General features: G+C 37.5%; 1 long non-coding RNA gene across 1 annotated transcript; it reads left to right on the top strand.

The window, feature by feature from the left end:
- Positions 1-7,231: 7,231 nt before the first annotated feature.
- Positions 7,232-8,220, top strand: LOC138153160 (uncharacterized). Its single transcript, XR_011166307.1, has 2 exons — positions 7,232-7,517; positions 7,551-8,220. It is a non-coding gene; the product is annotated as an uncharacterized lncRNA (long non-coding RNA).
- Positions 8,221-11,659: the final 3,439 nt, after the last annotated feature.

Consider the following 11,659-nt stretch of genomic DNA (forward strand, 5'->3'; position numbering starts at 1 on the left):
TAGATTTTAAAAAAATTATAAAAATGTTAAATAAGGAGGGGATGGAAGGGAATAGGCATTTATATAGCATCTACTATGTGCCAGGAACTGTGCTTTTTTATATATTTTCTTTTTTCCCCAATTACACATCAAAACAATTTTTACACATTTAGTTTTTTTTTTAAGTTTTAAGCTTCATGCCCTTGAGCATATTCATGCTAAATGTTTATAATAAATATTATCTTATATGAACCTCACAGCAATATTAGGAGGTAGGTACTATTTTTATCCCTATTTACAGTTTCGGGAGGCAGACAGAAGTTGAGTGATTTGCCCAGGGTCACACAACTAGTAAATGTCTGAAGTCAAATTTGAACTCAGATCTTCCTGACTCCAAGCCCAGTGTTCTATGCAGTATACCAGTAGCTGCCTCTAATAGTTCCCCGTGACAATTCAATGAGGCTCTTCTACTAAGTTGATGGTGAACCATTTATGACTACTCTCTAAGCCTGGCCATTCAACACATTATTTATTGATTTAATTGTCCATCATATACCATATCTTTCCATTTTTTCAATAAGGATAGCATAAGAGATTTTATTAAGTGATCATATAAGTTTAGGTAAACTTTATATGTAGCATAATTCTGTTTTACCAGTTGATTAAACTTGTCGAAAAAGGAAATGAGATTAGTTTGGTATGACCTGTTTTTGATGAAGTCACATGGCATTTTATGATTGTGACTTCCTTTCCTAGATGTAATTGTTGAGTTATGTATTTTGACAGCCTGCTTCTCCCTCACTTTGTCATTGGAAAGGGCACAGGGAGACTTAAATGGGGAAGAAAGCACAAATTATAAATGAAGGCCTTCCCCAGCAGAGATCTTCATTATTTTAGTACCATAACTGAAAACAATGAAAGCATCAGTTAGACCATGAAATATGACTGATGTGCTCTCTCCTTGTCCTGCTCACCCAGGAGGATGTCTTATGAGGTGTGAGGCAAAGGAAATGCTGAAATCAGAGAGAAACCAAATTTAGAGGTCTAAACAACATCAGATGTGAAAGAAGCCAAACTTCTCTTTTTAAAGAAAAATAAATTCTGGCAGAGAGTTCATCCAGATGTCCACCATAAGATATGAGAAGACACACTTGTAGCTCATAGTTTCTGCCCTGACATGAATAGTCCCCAGTCCCTCTGTGCACCACATTCCAGCCAACATACTCCATCTGCTCTTGGACCACTGAGACATTAGAAACTTTGGGATGTAAAGCTATGTGGGTGAGCTCTTCACTCCTGGCCAGAGAAAAGTTAGTGAGTTAAATCACTGTCATGATGACCCAAACTACATACTATTCTGTGTGAATGGCTTGATTCCCAAAGCACTAAAAAACCCCAAAAACAAAACAAAATGGAACAAAACAAAAACTTAGGCAGTTTTATCCATAGAGAGGATTAAAGTAGGAACATGAAACTCCACATATGTGCCTCAAAGAACCTATCCAGTCCTTTTCTTTACCTAGCACCTGCCTTCCCTTTGTAAACTTGGCAGTAATACTAGGAATTGTATTCTTTTTCTAATTTGGGAGCTCAACTGAATGAATGAATAAACTCTAGTGACTCCCTATTACTTTCAGGATCAAATATAAAATCTTCTGTTCATCTCTTAAAACCTTCACAACGTGGAGCCTTCCTAAACTATTTTTTCTACCACTCCAGGTGCTACATGATGCAGAAATAATGGCTATCTTGCTGTTCCTCACATGCAACACTGAAATAATACAAGTCCCAATACTTTCCCTTTTCACTGACTGTTCCCCAGGCCTAGAATGTTATCCCTTCTCACCTTTGCCTTAAGTCTTCCTTTATGACTACATTTAAATCCAATCAACTGCACAGAGCCTTTCCCACTCCCTACAGCCTTGAATCTTTCCTCCTAAAGATCTTTCATTTACATTACAAATATCTTGTGCGTATATAATTATTTGAATGTTGGCTCCCTCGTTCTAAAGTGAATTCCTTGATAATAGAGCATTTTTGGCCTTATTTATTAATAACTCCAGAGCTTAGCACAGTGACAAGAATATAGTAAGCACTTAGTAAATAATTGTTGACATTTCTCAGTCACAATTAAGCAATCATTTATTAAGCACTTACTATGTGTCTAGCACCATAGCAAGGTTAAAAATGCAAATACAAAAATGGAAATAGTACTGCCCTTGAAGGAGTTTCTATTCTAATAAAGGAGAGGAGAGGTAGACAGAGAGGGGTATTTTGCTTTGGAAAGTTACTGAGCACAAACACGTAGGAGTAGTTTGATACCTTTTGCAGGAGCAATGACAAGATTGAATGAATTATAGTTCCAGAACAGGAAAGGGAGGAAGGAGGAACTAGAAAATTCCTGGAGGTATCCAGAGAACAAAGTGAAGTATGGCTGTGATGAGGTATGGGCTCTGGCAGCTACCTTGAGCTCTCCTTGAATCTTTGAGGTATAGCTCTGGGAATCCCCCTTGAACTCTGATTAAATCTTCCTATTTGATGAGGCATTTGCATGAGGTAATAAGCCTTACATTGTGGCTGGGCCCTAACCTCTGAACCTCTGTTACTAGACTTCCCACCCTTGAGTCTATCAAAATATAAATCCACCCTTGAACTGGCTTAATCCACCATAGTTGGTAGTCTTCAGGTAGCCTCCAGCAACTTCCCACCCTTAATCACTCATTGACCTCTTCCGACTTCTCCTGAAGACCCTCCCCAAGCTCCTCCTCTAGACCACCCCTAGATTCCTCCCACAACCTTCTACATATAAGACCCCACCTTGTCTCCATGTGTATGAGAGCACCATAGAATAGTGAAAGCACCATAGAATGACCTAGCACAGGCTTACTCTGTGTCCAATACAAGCAAACTTTTAATAAACTTTACTTTTCTTTGGCTGAGAAGACTTGAGTTGGATTCATTCTGCAGGACCCGCTATGTTGGTATTTTGGGGTCTCCAGAGCAACCCTAATCCTCTTTATGGGTACCTCTTCAAAACCACTGTAGCTCTCACTGATTGGCCAATAATAGGTCCTAGACCAAGCCTCACTTACTCATAGTTTGGGCTTTGCTCTGAGGTTTCCCCTCCCAGACTGATTCTTTAGGGCAGTGAAATTGATGAGGTGCAGGCTCTGGGAATCTCCTTGAGTTCTCCTTGAATCTTTGAGCTATAGGCTCTGGGAACTCCCCTTCAACTCTAATTAAATCATCCCATTTGATGAGGCATTTGCATGAGGTTATAAGCCTTACTTTGTGGCTGGGCCCAGATCTCCTACTAGCCTGGCCCTCCGTTGTCCATTTACTTCCCACCCTTGAGCCTATCAAAATATCAATGCACCCTTGAACTGGCCTAGCCTGCCATTGTCTGTAGCCTCCTGCTACTTCCCATCCTTAATCACTCATTGACCTCATTAACTCTTCCTGAAGACCCTCCCCAAACTCCTCCCCTAGACCACCCTTGGATTCTTCCTACAACTTTCTGTATATAAGACCCCATCACACCTTTTGATGTAAGAGTGCCATAGAATAGTGAGAGCCCCATAGGATGACCTGGCACAGACAAACTTACTCTGTGTCTAACGCAAGCAAACTTTTAATAAAATTTACTTTTCTTTGGCTGAGAAGATTCGAGTTGAATTCATTCAGCAGAACCCAGCATGTTGGTATTTTGGGGTCTCCAGAGCAACCCTAACCCTCTTAGTGGATAACCTCTTCAGTAGGATGGTGCTTTTGAGTGTTAGCAAGAGAGAAAAATGATGGAGTAAAGAGCAAATGCTATGAGTTCCCAACTTCATTCCTTCACACACTTTGGTGACATCAGTGCCTTGACAGGAAGAACCCTCATCTTGATGAGGACCAGATTCCCATTAAGAAGCGAAGAAAGGTACCTAAGAAGGGTAGGAAGAAAAAAGGTTTTTGGAGGTGGTGGTGATTTTCTCTGTATGTTTATGTATACATTTATCACCCTGGGACTCTTATGCTTCACAGGGTCCTGCTGTTTCTATTCAGCGGTTGTTTGCTTCAAATACATATGTAGAACCATCCTTATTAATAAAATTAGATTAATTTTTAAAATGAAAAAAAAAAGCATTGTTTCTCTTTGGAAAACCACAATGCTTATTCTTTGGTTAATAGAAAAAGAAAAAAGTGGCTGTTTCCCTGAGAACTCAGCTACAAAATATAACCACCATTATATGTTATCATGACTCCTTAGAGAAGAAAATATGGAAATTTAATTCTTTTGAGGATATAGCTAGTAGTCTCTAGTAAGAAAGAGGTCACATTCCCTTTTGGTATTAGGTAACACTGGTCATTCAAAGATGTTGAAGCCCTTCATAAGATACTTTGTTCTTGAATAAGCAAAAAAAAGTGTCATTCATTTTCTATTTACCCCTCCTCCTTACTTCCTTCCCTTTTACTTCACACCACTGTCATATGAAGAAAAAATAGCTCCCTCAGTCATAAGGGACATAGGCAATTGGGATAGAAAGTGAACTTCTTTTTGTATTCATGCTTCAGCAACCCAACTTGACTACAAGGTATACTGAAGATATACATTTATGTTGTTTTGTTCAAATGCTTAATGATCTTTATTGCCTTTTTTTTTTGGAGGGGAGAAGTTAGGGCAATTGGGATTAAGTGACTTGCCCAAGGTCACACAGCTAGAGGTTTTTTATGTCCTGTGTATTAAGTGTCTGAGGCTGGATTTGAACTCAGGTCTTCCTGACTCCAGAGCCGGCACTCTATTCACTGTGCCACCTAGCCACCCCAATGATCTTTACTGCATATAAAAAGAAAACTATTCTAGAGAAGATAATAAAATGACCAGAGAGAATGTATTAAATCATGTATAAATATTGAATACATGAACAACATAAGTTAAAATATATTATTTTGGTTATAGGAGTTGTACAGTTGTTTTCAAAGAATAAAGTTCCTTCCCTTTTTATGACATCCTTAGAAGTGTTAGTATTGAGCCCTTAGATCTGGCAGTTGCTTATATTGGTAAAAATTCTAACACTATTAATAAAATGATCGACTACTCAGACGCTCTCTCAAACTTTTAAACATCTTATGACATATTGATAAAAATGCTAAAAATGACAGAGCTGAAGATAAAGCAATATAAACTTCACTAAGTTTAGCCATAAAATCATTGAATGACATTTTGGGGGTCAAGTTGTTCATCAGTTCTGATCTTTTTTCACTTTACTGTTATATAGGTCACATCTTTCATTCCTGTTACTAGGGATATAATGAGAAACTTTTTCAAATACCTTGTATGTGTGTTACAGTTTATTTTAGTCATTTGACCAAGAATTTTATTGTATTGTTTTAAAAAAGGATGGTGAATTTTACACTGAATGAGAACACAATTGAGTGAATCTGTAATTGGTTGATTTCTTGGGTGGGAAAATCTTTAACTGTATGTCACATGGCCCTGTTATATATTTCATACTGTTTATCATTGTTTTTGATGAAATTGATGAGGGTACATTAAAGAATGTTCATTAACTTTAGTGTGACTTGAAGTTGGGAGAGATAATATATATTGGACATAACAGAATCATTCTCCAAAAAGAAAAGACTTTGGCAGAATGAAACAATTGGCAAAATTTAACAAGAGATAATTTATCAGGATTAAATGACAGGTCTTGTTGTACAGTGGAAATCATAATGAGGTTGGGGTCAGAAAACTTAACTTCCAGGTCTTTGCATTGTGTGTCTATGGTCAACCAATGATACTGACTTTATTAGTCCACAGATTTTTCTCATCCAGATTCTGGCTCAGTTGGCTTTTCTTCAAATATTTTAATTTCACTAAAGAAGCTATAAGGCAGCTTAGAAAATTTCAATCCAGACAAGTGATACAATACTAATTTCCACTTATTGTCACTCCCTTCCCCCCCCCCCCAACTGGAATCAATTTGGTGTTGCTAACCAATATCTGTAGTAGCTGTGAGGAATTCTTGTCTCCAGAGTCTGCCTTGATCATAGTGATCTAGTGATCTAGCAGATGTAAGTGAAAGCTCCATATTCTACGGCTTCCTACACTGTGGTCTAATCCTAGTCATATCCATCATTCTTTCTAACCTGGACTCTCAGAGAACTTTTTGTTTCTAAAGCATTTTTATTAACTAATCACTCAAACTCCACACTTTATAACAAATACTACCTAGCTTCTCCTTCACTTAGCTTATAAGACCATTGCCCCATCACAAAGATAATAACTAAAGCTACCAGCTACAACCAAGGACAATCACAAGCATCAAAGGCTTGGGATTGGATCACAAATGTACGCTTATTAAATATCATGGGGAGATTAATTATAATTATGGATACAAAGTTTGCCTTCCAAGGGGAGGCTAGGTGGTGCAGTGAGTAGAGCACCATCCCTGGAGTCAGGAGGACCTGAGTTCAGATCTGGCCTCAGACACTTAACACACACAAAACTGGCCGAGTGATCTTGGGCAAGTCGCAAAACAACAACAACAAACTGTGCCTTTCTACCACAGCTAAATGCCTTCCCCTGATATTCTTAATCTTCATACTATTTCTCAAATTCTTATATTCTCCTTTATAACTCAATGATAAAAATTTAAAAAACATTTTTATGAACAAAATTGATTAGACTAGGTAGTATAAGGGGGAGTTATCAATTGGAAAGAAATTTTTATATCATATATCTCTGAGAGTCTAATATACAAGTTATGTTGGCAACCTAATTCAAATACATAAGACCAAGACAATCCAATGGACAAGTGATCAAAGAATATTAAAAGCAATTCTCGAGAGAAAACATCTAAACTATTAACAACTACATGAAAGACTATCCAGATTACTAATAAGAAAAATGCAAAATTAAAAACCTGATATTTTTTAACACATGGAAAATTGGAAAAGGTGACAAAAGATGGATATAGTCAATGATGGAGAAGTTTTTGGAAAGACAGGCATATTAGTCTACTGTTAATAGAGCTGTGGATTGGTCAAAACATTTTGGGCAGGGGCAGCTAGGTGGTTGTGATAGTAATGGCAATTAAAGATTCCCCTGTATTGGCTTGGTTTTCAAATTGATTGTATTAAAACCCAGAGTTTGTTAATCCCACCTGTGGGATGGGCTTGTTGATGTGAAAAGAAAGTCCTGAAGTGGGAGGAGCTGGTGACGTAGATTTGGAGAGACACTGGAGAGAGGCGGAACATCTTTTTTGGAAGCAGCACCTCGTGGAGAGAGAGAGAGACTAAGAGGATTGCTGGTGGCCGCTTTGAATTGCCCTGGACTTTTGAGACCTGCCCCCTGAGCTGCCAAGGACTGAGGAGACATGGCTGTTTTGCTGGTACTTTGTCTGTCTGTTTTGATGTTATTTTGCCAGATTTGTCCACTGGTGAAAGACTGTCCTGTTGAAGAAGTCCTGGAACCTGGCATTTGGTTAAGAAGGCCTGAGACTGTCCTGCAGACAGAGAGTGAATACTGTCCACTGGTGAGGGACAGTACTGTTGTTGCAGGGGTCTGGAGACTGTCCTGCAGACAGAATGAATACTGTCCACTGGTGAGGGACAGTACTGTTGTTGCAGGGGTCTGGGAGCCTTTCTGTTGGTTCAGAAGCCCTGAAGAAGGATTTTCTTGTTGTATGTTTACAGAAATCCTGGGACAGGGCTTTGCTAATGTGTTCAGGGGTTCTAGGGCTGTTCTACAGACAGAGGATAAATTCATGAAGGGACTGGCAATGTATCTTATGGCCTTGCTAAGCCTTGTCTCTCCAGGAACTAAGATTGCTGAGAACTTGCCTCGTGTCAAGATGAAGAAAAGACCTCCATTTGGGTATTAAGTGCTGTGTTTAAACTTGATGTAACTCTGGGGTAGATTCAATTGTGATCCAGGGGTGGGGAACTTTTGACCTTTTTGTGTTCTATGGTTGAGCAAATGAATGTATTTTACTTATGTTTGGAAACTAATCTCCATTTGAGAAGAGGGGCTTTGTGGTGGACTTAATTAAGGTATAGCCTAGGGGTGGAGAAGTATTTGGAACAGAGACTTTGTAATTGATTGAATGATTGGAAAGTCCTGGGGTGGGGTAGGCCTTGGAGATTATTTAATCACACTTAGTAAATGCTGTATTTTGAATGATGTCATGTTTTGATCTTCTCTGTTCTGGGTTTGTTACTGAATAAAATAGAGAGCACCTATGCTGGTATTTTGAACCTGGGAAGTTGCCTTTCCTTGGCATTACATTACAGTGGTGCAGTGAGTAGAGCACCAACCCTGGAGTCAGGAGAACCTGAGTTCAGATCCATCCTCAGATTCTTGACACCCTTACTAGCTGTGTGACCTTGGGCAAGTCACTTAACCCAAATTGCCTTATCTTCCCTCCTCAAAAAGAAAAAGAACATTCTGGGAAGCAGTTAGAAATTATCTGAAGAAAGTGATGAAAATATTCACACCTTTTGGCTCAGACATCCCATTGATCCTATTACTAAGGATAGAAAGTTTCCATATATACCAAATTATTTATAGTATTTTTTTTCTGAAGTAGCAAAGAAATGAGTTCAAAGTAGAGATATATCAATTAGGGAATGATTAAATAGAATGTAGTTCATGGAGAATATAATGGAATATTACTGCACTACAAGAAATAACATATAGAAATGCTTATGAAGATTTATATGTACTAATCAAAGGTGAAAGGCCAAGTAGGGATAAATACATATATATATATATATATATATATATATGTGTGTGTGTGTGTGTGTGTGTGTGTGTATGGAGATATATGCATATATATCACAATGACTGCAACAATGTAAATGGTAAGATAAAAAATATTAAACTTAACCCTGTATAATTATAGTGATCAAACATCCCTGTAAAAGAGATTATAGAATGCACCTCCCACCATTTTTTAATGGAGTGTTTGTGGAGCATTGCATATACTATATTCCACATGATTTTGTACTGATTAGTTATTCTGAGCTGCTTTTCTTTTTAAAAAATTCTTGTAAATAAGGAACATATCTCTGCATAGGAAAGGGATAAATTGGGAAATAAAGGTGATTTAAAAACAAAAGAATTATTTATATCTGTATATCTATATCTATATAAATGAGTATGAAACTTCTAGCACTAACTACCTCACAGAGTTATTTGGGAAAATGACTTTGTAGATGGAAATTTTTTTTAATAGAAATATTAGCTATTGTTATAAATTTAAAGTTCTGCACTAAACCCAACTCAGTTAAATCACTTAAAGGTTTAAAATGGGGCACAGATACAAGGGATATGACTGTTCCAACAGAGATGCTGTCAGTTTTAATAATCTCTGATCATTCCTGTTTTTGGCATATGAACATATTTTCTTTAGTCTGAATCTTTCTCACCTTGCTTACTCAGCTTTTTCCTACTTGGACCTGGGCCTCTTGAATTTAGTAACTAGGGTCCCTTTTTGTGGTTTAAGAATAGCTTTGACTTGGGGCAGCCAGGTAGCACAAAGAGTAAGAGCACCAGCCCCAGAGTCGGGATGACCTGGGACCGAATCCAGGCTCAGACACTTAGCATCCACCCAGAAACATCTGGCTGTGTAACCTTGAGCAAGTTACTTAACCCCAGTTGCTTAAAAAAAAAGAATAGCTTTGACTCATGAATACAGAAAAGCTTGCTTACACTCTAGTAATCTATTCCCCACTACAATAGATAATTCTAAAGACAGCAGTCAGGGACCACTTGTCATTTGATGTTGCTTTTGCTTGGGCCAGAGTCATTACAGTGTTCCACGATAAAATTTTACTGCCTCAGAATTCTTTATATTCTAGGTTCCATTGGGATGTGTCTTTGCAGGTTAAAAAAAATCTATATAAGTTAAAGATATGGGAAGACATACTTACATAGAAGTTTATGCATAAAGGCTTTAAGGGCTTTGATTTCTGGAAACTGTGTGGTATAACAAAATGATTTGGCTTGCAAAAAATCTCATGTGAGGTGGCATAAAGGATGGAACATTGGGTGTGGAATCAGGAAGACCTGAATTCAAATCATAAAATTCAAATAGGTTTTAAATTTTAGACTCATATAGCTACACTTATTAGCTGTATGATTCTAGACAAACAATTCATATATACAAAACCAAGAGTTAAAATGCCAGTGTAGTTAGTAGACATATGGAAAAATACAAGTCTTTGATCAGGTTTTAATTTTTACCTCTAGACCAGGATTGACATGTTAGAGAGAAGTGGTTCTGTTTAAGGAGGCAACCAAGCCAAAAGAAGGATGAAGATCTTCAAAGAAAAGGAGTCACACTTCCCATTCCCATCTAATAGGGCTATATCCTGAGTCAGACAGTCAACTTAAGTGCTGCCTCTTTCAGGAAATTATTCCTGGTTTTCCCATTTCCCATGGCTGCTAACACCATTCCCACTATGCTTATCTTCCATCTACATTGAATTTATCTTTTATTTTCTAATTTATATAACTTCTCCCCCTTAATACTGTAAGCTCCTTGAGGGCAAGGTCTTTTTTCCCCCTTTGTATCCACAGTGTTTAGTATAGTACCTGGAAGATCAGCAAACTTTTATCAGGCACTTACACTGTGTGCTAATGGCATACAACTATTGCTTATGGATTGATTAACTAATTGATATTGGGAGAAGGCAAAGCTGAAAGTCATCTTTTTGTCTATCTATGACCTCCTTCAGGAGTGAGCTCTGGACAGCTGTATTTTTCCAGGTAATGGAATATGTCTTTTGTTTCAAATTCACATGTGCTACCCCCAAAGCACCTAAAAAGTGCTGTTTTTTTCTCACAAATTCCAGTTAGCCCAGAAATAATTTTTAGATGCCCAAACTTTGGCAAACACTTTGATGCAAGTGTTGGAATTTCAGTCATGCCAAACCTTAGAATGAAATTACAGCAGGGTGCAGAGGAAAATGTTCTCTTTCTACTCAAAAGGGCACATGTTCTCTCTCTTAATCTTTGAATCTATATGATTAAAGTTTGGAGCTTTACCAGGCTTCTGGAGGAGTTTGATTTTCCACCTCATATCTATTACAATTCATCTATGAAAATAACCATCCTGAAGATTTTCTATTTGGTTTCTACCATTTCAAAAATTATAATTTCCCTCAGAGTTTCTTTTTTAGTGTAATTACCAAAATACTGTGCATGCTTTTTTAATCACAGATTTTTTTCCTTGCCTCAATCTCTGTGTGTTCCTAACAGATAAAAGAAAATATTTTGCCAGATATAGAACACACTTGAATGCTGTGTTTTCTGGGTTTCCAATCAACCTTGAATTTTCAGGGGGCCAAATTCATTTACTCTTGGCCAATCATGACATCCAAGAAAAAAAAAAGGATTTAAAACCCCTTTTGAAATCCTCAAGATGCCTGTTACTCACCAGATAGTTCTTACAAAAGAGCATTTGATGAGCCTAAGTGTAAATGAATCAGAAAAATTTGGATTAAATTTCCTTATTTTCCCTTAAACCTCGTGTGGTTTTTTTAATTGTGGGAAAAAATCCTTGGCAAAACTCATCTTGGATTTTACTAAATCCAGACTGTTTGAAAATGAGTTAGATATTCCAATATCAAACCAAGGTTGAATTTACAGCTCTGATTATGTGAACCTCTTAGTAGTGTGTTATCAACTTCA

Source organism: Petaurus breviceps, unplaced genomic scaffold (genome assembly GCF_028583685.1).
Source record: "Petaurus breviceps papuanus isolate PSGF00001 unplaced genomic scaffold, PetGlider_PUasm1.0 90977, whole genome shotgun sequence".
Lineage (NCBI taxonomy): Eukaryota > Metazoa > Chordata > Mammalia > Diprotodontia > Petauridae > Petaurus > Petaurus breviceps.